The sequence below is a fragment of the Chelon labrosus genome (assembly GCF_963514085.1).
Source record: "Chelon labrosus genome assembly, chromosome: 11".
Lineage (NCBI taxonomy): Eukaryota > Metazoa > Chordata > Actinopteri > Mugiliformes > Mugilidae > Chelon > Chelon labrosus.
Genome location: NC_140344.1, coordinates 20,431,281 through 20,445,371, shown reverse-complemented (window position 1 = coordinate 20,445,371; position 14,091 = coordinate 20,431,281). Strand labels below are relative to the sequence as shown.

Sequence of the window (14,091 nt, the reverse complement as noted above, 5' to 3'; positions counted from 1 at the left end):
GCAAGTAGATTTAATTTAAGGGCCATGGCCATTTTCAGGTCATGTGGATTTTAAATTGCTGTTACGAATGTTTTGGTATATCCGATCAATTGCTTGTCAGTGTTAAGTGTTTGAAGACTCATGAGCAGGAAGCAGGGCTGGAGTGGGTGTCATTGATCCTGGTATTGCATTGCTGATGCAACCAGGAGGAAACTGGTACCGAGGCCTTGTTGTTGCCTCTGACTGTCTGTGGCCATGATGTCACCACTGCTGACCCGGCAATCCTAACATTCCTGCTGATAGGGTTTTTACACAGACGTGGAGGGGAATATGTGATAGAGATGTGGGAGACATGGACAGACTTGGACACATATGGCCTTTGTCTAAGCGCTGATTAGTAATCTGGCATATCCACCAACACGCACACACGCATACGTCATTAATTCAGTCTCACGCACATGCCCACTCCAGCTCCACTCAAATGCTCCATATCCTGAATAAAGATGGTGATGGTGGTCTCACCGGCCTCGTTAAAATTCAACATGTCTTTAAGTGTCTGCACTTGAAGTTCTGGTGAATCAATTTTGCATTCACCCCGTGCCTTAAAATGTCTCTTGTTAAAATGGTATGATTGAAAGATCCGACTCCATTATGCACTCGTCTCATCACGCCTTGGAGTGTACGTGCATGCATGCATTCATTTTTGCTGTTTGTGTATGTGCTCATCGCGTATGATTGCAACTACAAAAGATTCTCTTGCTATAACACGGCTACAGCTTTTCTTTGATCCAGTAAAGCCACAGAAGGAGAGAGATGACAGGCCTGATGCAGTGAAAGCTTTTAAATGCTGTTGTTCCTGCAGGTGTTTGGATAGCCCTCTACCCCCACTGGAATAGACCAGTATTGTAAACAATGTTAAGAGTAGCAGGACAGAAAATTGAGGGTGGCATCTCAGTCTATGTGGAGGACAAATGGAAAAGCATTTAGATTCAACCAACAGATGTGAGAAAACATTTTTACCAGCAAATAAAAGCTTGAATCTTGTAGAGAAAGGTATCGACAGACATGCTGGGTGCGAGTGAGTGTTTCCGGGAGGCCTCTCTCTCTCACACTGTGTGGGGCTTAGAAAGCTTTTGTTCACCTCTGCCCCCTGACCTGCACCCACCTGATAGCTCCCCTGTCACTAACCTAGATTTCCCATCCATCTAGTGCCCCTCTCCACTGGGCTTTGTATTTAATGAGATCCTCACTAAGCTCACCTCACACAGGCTCTCATCTTGCCCCAATTTCTTTTTTGTCGTTGTTACCTTGCTCTCTCAGTGCATATGTTGTGCTTTGACCAACACTGTAGATTGTGGGTTGGATCTCCCAATTTCTCCCCAGAGAAATTCTCAGCTTAGCTAGGACCTGAGGCTTGCACAGAAGCAGTCACTGGATGGAACATCTTGTTGACTTAACTTCTTTTGTTTCATGGGCCACTTGCACTATGTGCATGGGAAAGAGATGGGAGGAATTGAATGTGGCTATTAGGCCATCCAACTTTGTCTCGCAGTGAAAAGCTAAACGCCCTATGACCGTCACAGCTTACAGTCCCCATACCATTCAGCCTGGTTGGAGCCTATTTCCATTTACTGATAGGAACAGTATAAGGCTGCACCGTGTGATGGTAATGGTACAGCTTTATCTCAAGAGACAGAGAGTGACTTTACATTTAGAAGCAGGATGAAAAAGCACCAGCTTAGGTAGAGAGGATGAAGGCAGGAATCTCAATCGTTTGGAGGCACTAGTTAGCTACTTCCAACAAGGACAGTCTGGCAGCTTGTGATCTCGGTCCAAAATGTATTTCCTCTCTAAAAATAGCTTTTCATATAGCCCCCATCAAAAATGCAATGAGGCCGTGTGAGAGGTAGCAATGTTTCTGAATGGTGGTAACTTTGTCTGCAGCCAGTCTGGACTGGTTCTGAATAAAGAGGGAGAAAAAGAGACGATGGGGTGAGGGTGCCAGAGTGAAGCCAAAGTCCTGAAAACTTGGAAGCTGCTAAAGGCAACTGAGATTCTCTCGTGCTTTGTTAGGGCGGTGTGTAAAGAGTCTTTAGGGAGAAAAAAAATAAGCTGTCTGTTTTTTGTTTCCTATATTTGGATGAGTCTCTTCTTCTCTGCCCCGTGTTTGGAGGAGAGAATACAATGCTTGTTTATAAGAAGTGTATATGTGGATCCAGTTGACCTTCTCTTGCTGTCATTTTCTCTTTGTACTCACTTGTTATCTTTCACCTTGGCAGTGTATTATCAATGCTTTCGTAGTTATTTGTAAAGGGATAATATAGTGACTTGCATTCGTTTTCAAACCATGAATCATCCTCTGAGCCGGGAATCCGGGAAGAAAACAAAAGTCTTTGTTCTTCATGCGGGATTTTCTATATTTACATCTCAACAGGGCAATTACCTTCGCTGGTGAAACCCATAGTGCCTGTCATAATGATACACAAGACATAGCTACACTTCTGGAGCAACAGCAATGGCCTAACCACAATGAGACAGGAATGCTATACTTAGGCGCGTTTGGCACAAACAGAGCACTTCTACCTTATGTTGCTTGCCATGAGTATGGAAACCGATGTCAACAAAAGTTCAGGATTTTGTAACTTGTTTGGGCATCTGAAAATAGAGCTATCGTAGTCTCTTCCCATTCTATTCACTGTCCAGGTTTTAGCCTTGGCCGCCCTGTTGGCCACCTGTTGAAAGCTGTTTTTAGTGAAAGGCTGAATAAATAGAGAGAAGGAGGAGTGGGGGTTTTCTACAGGGAAGATGGGAATGGGCCTTTAGCCGCAACTTAATGCTATTCATTCTTGGTGAATAATGGCCAACAAAGACACTATCAGCATGTATTCCCTTCACTCTGCTCCCCTCAACAGAAACAATTGAACTGCTGCCAGACCCAACTGGTCTATTTCTCAGTCTCAGAACCATCTTCTTGTCTTCTCTAAGCTGAGTTATGGCTAGCTCACCACTCTTTAGAAAGATTTATACCTACCCACTTGTTGAGGTATTAACTGCATAGAAGGTGGCGGTTGAAAACAGTCAAGTGGCTGTGTAAGATTAAGGAGTGCATTTTCAGGTTTTGTGCAATGGGGATAAGGGATAAAGAACCACAAATTGGGGTGGGTTTTCTTCAGAAAGCGCAGGTTTTAAAGCTTTTTAGGCCTCATCTTTGTTTTCTTGAGCTTCTTTCCTGAATGGACAGGGAGGGTTGGAGGAGGAGAAGAGAAGGGGGTTGCAAGAATGTCTGAGTCACACAGAAAAGAGGGATGATATGTAGAGTTTGACAGGGGAGGGTTCGATGAGGAGGGCGCAGCAGTGGGAGGTGCCGCAAGGAATGCCTGGAAGGTGTCAGCAAATTTTTGGAGGCTTTGGGCTAATAATCCTCCACATCACAATACTGTGTCCTTACCGTTAAATGAACTTGATGTTGGTCTGTGGATAGACAAGCCTGTGGTCAACTGAAGGGTATAACCCACCGTGACCCATGAAGTGTAGATACTTCTCCACTGCTTTTAAAATGTCACTCCTTGGCACCTCAGCCTTTTCTCACTGTGGCCTTTGGTACCTAAGCGCTGCCTCAGGGGGCTCTTCCCGCACTTTTGTTCAAGAGTTTGGTTTAAGTGATTTGTCAGACAACACAGCCCTTAGACGTGCCAAAAGCTTTGCTTTATTGACAGATCAGTGAACCAATTCGCATAGACGTGGACTGAGTCTCAGTGGGCCTCAGTGACTCAGCCTGGCTAAAAGCTACTGCATTCTTCACTGTGGTCTTTTGTTTGCATCATTTAATTCATCAAATTAACGCAATTAATCCCAGACGTCTATTTTTGGAGCTTCTGCTTTATACAGTGTGCACATCTTATCTGTTTGTGACGGCATGTCCTCATTAGTTTGTTCAGAATACGGTCTGACGCCAAACAGAGGCGAAGTAGATGCAAGGGTGACGAAGATATTGTTGATTGCCTGCTGCTGCTGAATCACTACATCTAAGTTATTTAACTACTGTTATTATCTAATGCAAGGTGCGGGAAGTAAGTAAATAAGATATTCTTTTGGAAATTTTGTGCTGCTGCAATTAAAAATATTTTTTGATAGCATTTATTCTTTCAAGATTTTGCTGGTTAGTGTTCTAACACATATTGTGATATTGGTTTCAGTATTTATAACAGGGATGTTTCGGGAAATCGGTATCGGGGCCGATCCGCTCATTATTAAAATGATCGGACTGGATCAGGCTTCAACCAAGCCCGATCTTTTATTTATTTTAAGTCTGCCATAAACTAAATCCATGTCTTGGTAGCATTAAAACTTCTTCATCTTCTGTTTTGATGGTGGTTGGCCAGCTACCAAACAATGAAAAAGTAGAAGTAAAATCACATGACTAAACATGTCTGCCATGTGAAAGTACTACTTGGAAAATGAGGTCAGTCAGACAACAACTTGTAAATTGTGGGTGGTTGGCGAGGTGGTAGTTTACTAGGAAAGTTTACTTGAGACAGCGTGAAAGTGAAAATTGTTCCAGAGAAGTTTACAGAGTTTATGGTTTTGGATGACCAGCCCATTTCTATAGTAGAGACACCGTGTTTAATGGAGCCATGTAGCCAAGCAACCCTATCCACACTACATTAACTTGGACAACCTTATTTATTTACAGTCTCATGGTACACACGTGATGTAGGAGAATACAAGGAAGATGAGACAAGCCTTTATGAGTCTCCAGGGGAGGATATTTTGTTGATTCAAGATCAGCCGATTCTCAATATTAAAACGTTGTTATTGAATTGGAGGGCAAATGAACTTGATAGGGACGTCCCTAATGTATTATCTCATGTCCTTGACAAGAAAAATGAGTAAATAAAAGAACAGTTACATGTTAAATCAAATAAAAAACACTGAGTAGTCTCGCTATAACCTGTCCAAGGTTGTCACACATCACAGAACTACAAATATTTATGTCAGCATTGCATTTAAAAATCCCACTGTTGGTATAGCTCTAATTATTAATTGACAAGGACTGTAATAACTTAATTAAACACATTCATATCTTCTGTAAGTAATATTTAAGTCTTTAGTTTCAAGTTTGGAAGCGGATCGTTAAAAAAAGAGGCAAATAATGATTTAATCCTTGGCCCGAGGGAGATGTGGAGGCAGAGACAGGAGAGATGTTAATAGGGAGCGGGGTCTGACTCATGCTGGGGGGCTCCCACTCATTCTGCCTGACCCATTGGTCACGCATGTCTTGGCTGTGTGTTAGTGGGTATGGGAGGGGGCTGTAGACATAGAGGCACAATTTAAGACTGCGGCATTGTATAGTGATCCTTAAACATTTTTTTTTAATCCAGTTTCTGCAACTTCCAAAGCTTTATTTTATTTATTAATTTTTTTGTCGATGTGTTGCTCTCTGGGCCAGGGTGGTCACATTTAAGTAGCTTCCCTCACCTATTTTCCCTGCAGGGCGTTGTCGAACTCAAACACAGACGCAAACTCTCTCCAGCAGCACCTGGTCAGCCGGACTATGACCTCATTCCAGGAAAAGGAAGAGAAAATCACCTGACGGGCTCATTTGCGTAATCAGCTGTTCATGTAACCGGAGGCTAGAGTGTTGATGTCAATTGCCTCAGGTTATTGATCGTACAAACTTAAGAGACAGAAATGTAAAATACGCTTGACATGCAAAGAGATTTGAGTTCATGCTGTTCTCATTTCTGAGTTTCGATACGAGCAGTCCTGTTTGTCACTGGCATATGCGGAATGCAAACAGAATAGCTGAGGAAAATTGATATTGAAAGAGAACGGCAAGGCAGAAAACTCGCTTTCAACTACCTGAAAAGGGGGAGGTATCTGATCTGTCAGCACAGAAAGAAAGGGAGGGGAGAAAGAGAGTGAGAGAGAATGAGACGAGCGACTGGGAGGGTGTGTTTCTGTGTGGGTGAGAGACACAGAGAGAAGGAGGAGGGGTGTAGACAGAGAGAGAGAGAGAGAGAGAGAGAACTCCAGCAGTCTCTCAGATCTTAGCTGTGGTGAGGACACCCAGCTGAAGTGCATTCCTGAGGCAGCCGGCGACGAAAAAGGCAGCAGGGCAGAGCGGAGGAGAAGTCGCGACATCCTTTCAATCTCTTCGTGACCACGTCTGACTGCCTCTGACCTCCGCTGGACTCACACGCTCCTTACACACGCAGTCGCTCGCTGCCTCGCACACCAGCTGCACAACCGGCTCTGCTGCTCTGTCAGGAGTAAAGGATTTCCCCGAGTGAGGCAGAGGAAAAAAAATCAGACAGGGGAAATTTAAATCAGTTAAAGAGAAGGAAAGGAACCACTGTCTCTCTCTCTCTCTTGGTGAGTGTAAAGACTTTTTGGGGAGATTGTTTGTATGTGTCCAAACAGTAGTGGTTTGAATTCCAGTGTCAGGAAGTTTCTCTGAAGTCGGTCGATCTGACTCTACGGCTTCGCTGTATGTTCTCGCGTGTAAAGAGAACCATTATTGTTAGTCAGTGTTTGTTTGCTTGTATTTTTGTGAAAAGAATCTTGCGTTACGTCGCGTCCAAACCATGTCTTCACCATGTACCTGTTGAAGCTAGACCGGACACCCATGTAATCTATATGAGACAAAAGGAATCAAACCTGTTTGGGTGAAACTTCACTCTTTGTGTGCTTGTTTTTTTCAATTTACGCTTCTTTTTGTGTATAGAGGCACCCTCCATGTTCATTTTCTTAGGGTGCAAACAAATGTGTGAGGACTATAAGAGAAGGTGAGGCTATTTCTTACAAAGGTCCCGTCACACTGGGTGCTCCACTTACCACCGCAGGATTAGAGATTCATTTACAGAGGAGGTGGGCAGAGTTCAGCTCACTTGCTGCATGTTCCCACTTCATTTAACTGTTAACGTGTTACACATCTCTAATGCCTTGAAGTCTTAACGCACCAAACCACTCTCAGCCAGCCTATTAAAACTCTGACTTATCATTATGCATGGCTAGCATCTTATTTAGAAATTCCCAGCGTGGAATGTGTCTGACAGTGGGGCTCATTAGCAGGCTATATTTGTTATCCAATCAGGGCCATCGATTGGAGCCCCCTCCACACACAACGGGAGGTGATTTATTTTTTTTCCCCCTATCTGACTGTGGGTGTTACTGAGTCGTACCTCACGTGTTGTATGTTTCACATGGTTAACTTGCTCCCAGAGAGATAATGTCAGTGTGATAGTTGTTGTGGAGAAAAAGAACCAGTCGGGCCAAAGATTGACTCATCTGTCAACGCTTTAACTTCACTGTTTTTTTTGTTTAGTTACAGGTTAAGCATGTAATTGCTGTACTTTTTCAATCACATATACCTGCAGCGAGTATCCCTTATCAGCAGACCTTAGCTCATTTAACAGGATTAGGTGCTGATACTGACTCTGCGTACTACTACTCCGCAGTACAGTATATATTATTACTGTCATAAATATGCAGGAAGTTTTTTCGGTTCTTTGATGGACAGAGAACAGGAGTCATAATGTAATATACCATTTAATATTTCTTAAGTACTACGGATGTCACCTCTAAAGCCAAAACCTAGCATGATAATGATGTAGTTGTCAGTAGATGGCATGCATTGTAAAACTTGCATGCCATGTGAAGTTAGCGCTTCTTTTCTGTCTCCTTCCCTTTGTGTCTTCCTCACTGCTCAGATATGTCTTATTTTCTATCACATGAATGAGCCTGTTTAGCATGGAGAGAGCAGAGCATCCTCTGAGAGTGGTTGTGCCTTGTTCTCTGCAATGTTATTTTTACTGCTCTTTCACTGCTTGAATACGCAGATGGACTCCTCTTCTGGAATAGTCTGTCTGTCTGTCTGTCTGTCCGTCTGTCTGCCTGTCTGTCACTCAACTCGCGTGGCAAGGCAAAGCAAGTCTGCCCATGCACAGCGAAATATCTCGTGGGATTCTTGATGGGAACTTTCTAAGTCATTCTTCATACTGTGAAGTGACTTCATTTCTTGCCCTTCTTATCAGCAGTGTTTTCCTACTCCTGCAGATGCACTCAGGGCCAGAGGTAATTGGAAACGCTGTGACAGCATGATGCTGAAATAATGTTTTCATGTCGTTGTGAATATTTTCGGGAGGGCAGTTAGAACCACTTTCTCTCTAACTATCTCTTTCCCGTGGGTTGCTCTCTTTACCTCTCTTGCACCCTCTTGTACTTTCCGTGCGTCCTTCCCCTGCCTGTGCAATGTGACGGAAGGCAGCGCTGTGCTCTGCTCATGTCGGATCCATTAGGGATGAAAGCACACTGCAGTGATAAAAGATTGATCCAGTCCTCCTTGCATCACATTCACATCCCTGACACCCTGCTCCTTCATCTTACCTCACACCCCAATTCCAATCCAAAGTCAACCCACTTTTCCATTTATCAAATAATCTGTACTCCTCTAAATAAATCATCCCTACCGAGTTTACCATGGCACACATTATCCCACAGGATTTTATAAAGAAGAACATTTAATCGCTCTTGCGTATGATGCTGTGCTCAACTACAAGGTTACAAGTCTTAGTGATACACAGAACATATTTTTCTGCTTACGAAATTTTCTCGACAGCACATTTTTCAAAAATTGGGACAGTTTTTTTTAGAGTAGAGCATCTCCTGCAGAGTTCTTGTTGTACCAGGAAGGGTAATACGTACTTGGCCAGTACACCCAGTAAGAAACTGGCATGCAGCCCAGCATGCACAGGCCTTTCTTCACCTGTTTTATCCAAGGAGGCAAAGGCAAACACAACAGACCTGTAGTTTGTCAGCTGAGAGGCTATAATTACTGAGAGGAAGGAGGGGATTTGGAGAAGGAATTTCACTGCGGTTCTGTTTTTAGATCTTTAGAACACATGCGTTTTTTTAGTAGCACCTGTAAAGGTATGCGTCTTTTGATCTCAGCTGGAAGTTTGAGAGACATATCCCTAAGGGAATATTTTGTTGCCAATCTGCTCAACATTGTGCTTGTTTTTGTCTTAAACCATCAAATGTTTTTGTGAGTGCTGGTAAAAAAATAGTTTGTGATCTGTGAATGGGGCACAAAGCGTGAATCTCTCTTCATTCATCCAACCATGTGCAGGTCAGAGGTTACATCAAACTGCCTTCTTGATCAACCTAAGGACATTGTCCCAAGTTTGTTCACACTGTAGAGTTCACCTGAGTGAATTCTGTCATGTCCTGTCTGGGTGAACTTCATGTCACCCTCAGCTTGCTGTGAGGCATCAACTGCACCCCTAGCATCACATTTCCTGTTTGGAACCAATGGCAGGTTACAGTTGCTAGGGTTATGTACGTCTCTGTCTGTTTGTCTCTCTGTCCGTGGCCCTTAGTTGTACCTTATGTAATGATTGTGGTGTGGTAAACATCTCTGGCTCCCATGGGACGGTCATGTGACTTTGTGTGCCTTTGTGCACATCACTGGATGTGTGTGTGTGTGTGAGTGAGCAGCAGGTTGTTCCCTTGCTCAACCAGCCATACTATGTGGAGTCTGCACACAGAGCTCTCTGGGCAGTAAATAACATGGTGCCTCAGCCAAGGGACCTGGACAGGGCCGGGAGGGGGGTCAAGACGCCAGCAAGAAAGAGAAAATGTCTGCCTCAGGGCTCAGAGATACTAAATCAACGGACAGGAGAGGAGAGAGAGGCAGGTGGATCTGACAGGCCCGTCCCTCACGCTGAGAGGCTTGACGGTAGACCTGTTATTGAATGTAGATGTGTTTGATCAAGCACATTCCAAGCAAAACAAGCAAATGTTGCTCTCGGGGGGACGGCAGCTGCTGCTACGCAAATGCACATTGTTGAGCAGAAATGCACATATATGGGAAAAAAACTTATGTTGCAAGATTTGTTCAAAAACTATATTTTAAATATACGAAATAATGAAGCGTCAGTGGTCATGTATCTGTATTACTTTTGTTTAGATTGATTAAATGGAAGAAAAGAAGATAAAGTGGAAGCATGAATGAGAGGTCTTGTGTATTTTTATAGGTTTTCAAAAGCACCTGGCACTTAAGTGAGCCTGGGGCTCCAAATGTATGCGTCCGTAAATTTTTCACACAGCCCTAATGCCACACACACACATTTTTCACAGTGAATCTTTATCACTTGCGCTGTTTAGACTCCCATGTTTCCCACAACCTGTGACAAAGACCAAAGCGGACACTTTTTTCATCCATAGAGATAAACAGATAAGCTATATCCTTAGTGTCAGATTACCCTCTTCTTTGTGGTTTAAGATGTTTGACTCAGTCCTGGGCCCTGCTCCAAAATGCAGGTTTACTGCGTTCCCTGGGTGTCTTATCTAAGTAACACCATGGGACCCTTTCAGATGTTGAACATGGACTCATCCACAGTTTTTGTTTGGTCAATATCATTTTATCCGTCTTTTAGATTGCCTGCTTACTTTTCACTATTCCTTTTTTAACAAACACTCATCTTTTTGCTACCTTGTCCATCCTGTCCTTCGTCGCAAGTCCCCCATCCTCCCTCTTTGTCTTTCCCAGGGGGCTGCTAACATATCTCTCGTATGTAAACTCAGCAGCAACATCCCTGCCAGTATGTATATGCTTCCGTATCCATGCCAAAGATCACCCTGGTGATCTTGTGTGTAGGTGGTGAAAGGGAGCTTTCTGAAAGCCAAGGGGCACCTTTCGCAGATATACTATCTCAGTCCCAAAAGCGCTCCGAGGATACTGGGAATCGGCTATAAATCAGCGCCCTCTCCTCCTTTATTTACGTCACTAATCTTGACCATGCACACATCCTCTAAACACACTGCTGTGACAGGCGTTATCGCTGCTCCTTCTCAGAGTAATGACAGGGAGAGAGAGTCACGTGTGACAACTCCCCATCAAACTATAAATCAGACCCAATGAGGGGCCCACCCAAGCCTTGTGATCCACTTGCAACACAAACATTCCACCCTTTACTTCATACGGGTTTTAAACGGATGCAGTCGGAGCCGGGTATCAAAACGCTCCACTTTTAATAACTGCACTGCATATCCGTCAAGTTTGTAATTTTGCTTGGTAATCCTTATTCAGTACATATTGTAACAACATTTAGTCTTCGATTGGTTTGCCTCCATTTGTTTAATAAAAAATCTCATAATTAATATGGGTACTTCTATTAAAAGATTTCATACCATACCCAGCCTGAGTTACACCATGGGTAGTGCTCTTTATTTTCCGTGAAATACATTTATTTTTTCATTTTGTCTGTTTTTGCATGAACCATCCTGTTAGCTTTGCTCCAATTTCTGTTCATAATGCTTAATTTGACTTATAAGATGTTTATTTGAAATATGGCCGTAAAACCATACATAGAGACATACATTATCTGTAGTTTCACAATGCTTTGGAAATACCAGACACCTTATCTCACTATGCACAAATAACATTTTTGTGGAATGAATCTTCCTCATTGTTACCAAAAAGCAGATCTTATCTGTTTATGACAAGATTTCACAAGATTCTGCTGCGGTAGGTTACCTGAAGGTCTACACACACACACACACACACACACACACACAAACGCGATGACTCCATTGCAGTGTTTACCTGTGTCCCTCTCTCCAAGGGCCAGGTATGCTGGTACTCCCTAGGTAAATATCGGGTAGTATGAAGTTTTGCATTGAAAATGACCTTAGCAGTGGAGTAACATGTTAATCTGCACAGCTGGTATCTTTCTCTCAAACATTATGGCAGTTGTTCAAAGATGGACACGGTCAGGAAGTCTCGCTTTCAGTTTCAGGGACGAATCTAATCAAAAGCAGCGGTGAATGGTTTGCATTAGCCATAGTAGTCCTTTGAGAACTGCCCGTCTAATGTTCATGACCTCAGATTGATGTCTTGGGAGGAAACTGGGTGCGATCCTTCACTTTCATCTGTGAAAACATAGATCAGACAGTTTGGTTGTTTACTTTTTTGTTGGAGTCATGTGTTGTTTTTGTAATATTACCATTCCACCCCTACACAAATATGTACACCTGCTCTGTCGTGGATTCACAGCTGCTTCATCTAACACTACAATTGAGTATCACGTGTATCACCGTGCCATATGATGTGACAGACTAGTGAAGATGATGAGTCTTTGAGATTTCTTCTGTGACATTTTCTCTGCAGCAACACATTGTTGTTCTTATTTTTTTTCCTGGGCGTGCTCATAGCAGCATTTCGTTCTGCTTCCATAATGACAGGCTCATGTACAGTACATTGCATCATAGATTGCATGAAATTAAAGTATGATACAAGTCCAGCACCAGTCTCAGTCCCTGACAAAATAGCTTTCCTTCAATGCCTCTTTAGTCAAACCTTTTCAGCCGTATGAGTTGCATTACATTCGGTTCGTGGCCGTACGTTGGAGGGTACTTCGAGAATTTAGCATTGCCAAAAAAAAAAAAAGTAAAATAAAATTAAAAATTAAAAGACAAAAACAAATGCATAATTCATATAGACAGACATGGAACAACCTTTAAATTACTAATGAGTTTAGCCTCAAACCTGTGATACCGGTGGCGATGGCATTCCTGTCTCCTCAATGAGACGGGCATGCATCCATGCGGGATGTGAGAATGTGTAGCGTGCTAATTGTATCCTTTAAATTAGTGGAGTCCCTTTTATGGTTAGATGTCAATTTAGTCCAAAATTGAGCGTCGTCATTTAATTTTAGTCGGCCCATCTGGTGCCTATACTTACACGCATGCAACATATTATTTTGGTTGTGCACTAAACTAAATGTCTCGCTCTGTCTGTGTGTATGTGTACTATATGTGTGCATGTACTTTAACCTTTATGAGTGTGTGTATTATTTAGTACGTGTCCGGTGTATGAGCTTGGCTGGGAACGGAGTGATGTCCTTCTTCCCTGGCAAGTACTGCTGAGTCAGATTGAGAGTATATAATTACACATGGGTGCCCATCAGCAGTCTGAAAAGCCTTCTTCCCTGGATCACCCAACAATGCAAACTCCTGTGCTCGCACGGCTCACTCTGCAGGCAGCCAAACCAGTCATCCTGAGCCGAACTCGCAGCGGAGGCCAGCTCTGACCTGCTTTCCATAGGCTATGTGCAGTCCTTTATTATCATTCTCACCATTAGCTGCTGGCTGTGTGGGTGAGTCCATGAGTCAGCGCAAACAAATTCCTCGTCTCTAATGTGCTCACCTCCGCTCGGCTTCCGGGGCGAAGCAAGCAAGTCGGTGAGGGCTGCCAAACCAGGTATGAGTAAGTCTATCTTTTGGTGTGGTGAATAATGTAGTATTGTTTTCTTGTGGCCAAGGCTGTGTAAACTATTGTGGTCACATGCTCACTCATAGGAGTGTACCTTACTGCCTTTTAGTTTAATTCAGAAATATGCCAGGGACACATTAAATTGTCAAAGTAGATTCATAAATTCAAGATTTCAAGATTCATGATTCAAGATTTTCTTTATTGTCAATTTTTCAATACGTTCACAACATACAGAAAAATCGAAAAAAGTTTCTCTCTCTTCTCACACAATAAATACAAAAATGTTTCTCTCTTTTACATTCACATGTTTTCGTCCTGCTGTGCAGTTCAGGCCACATTCCCATCGGTCTGTCAGTGATTCTGCTGCTGGTGATTCATGATGACTGGGATTTCACACTAAGTGGTGTTTTACACCGTGTGACTGTAGTGGTAGTGACAACCACAGGTGATGGCCAGACTCTGAGTGGTCATGTAAAGGCCTGCTTTAGATCAACTGGAGTGATTGACTTCAACCTTTAAACTCTCATCTATCATCAATTACATGCGTTAGTGATTTCACTGTTTGAACCCACAACTTTTTAGTAGCTGGCAGGATTTTGTCCTTACTTTGTACCGCTGTCCATATTTGCCCTTGATTTGGAGGCAAAGGTGCCCCCCCCCCCCCCCTTGCATTAATAAACCACTGATCCGCTCTCATTGAGATTTCACACTTGGACGGGCCAATCATTGTAATGGAGAAGGCTGAAGGCTGCATCGACAGATCCCTGTATGCAAGTATGACGACTAAAGCTTATTAGTGCTGTTTCTGGTTCCTTTGCGCTGAGTCATTAGCATGT

General features: G+C 43.2%; 1 protein-coding gene across 3 annotated transcripts in view; it reads left to right on the top strand.

Annotated features, from left to right (window-relative positions):
• The window catches only part of rassf7a (Ras association domain family member 7a), a 34,398-nt gene that overhangs the window by 8,690 nt on the left and 11,617 nt on the right, over positions 1 to 14,091 (top strand). Inside the window, exon 1 of one of the 3 annotated variants that reach the window (XM_084555127.1) lies at positions 6,007 to 6,354. The exons of the other annotated variants lie outside the window; for them this stretch is intronic. The gene's annotated coding sequence lies outside the window, so the exon portion shown is untranslated. Of the gene's footprint in view, positions 1 to 6,006; positions 6,355 to 14,091 lie in introns of those variants that run through there. 3 annotated transcript variants of the gene reach the window in all.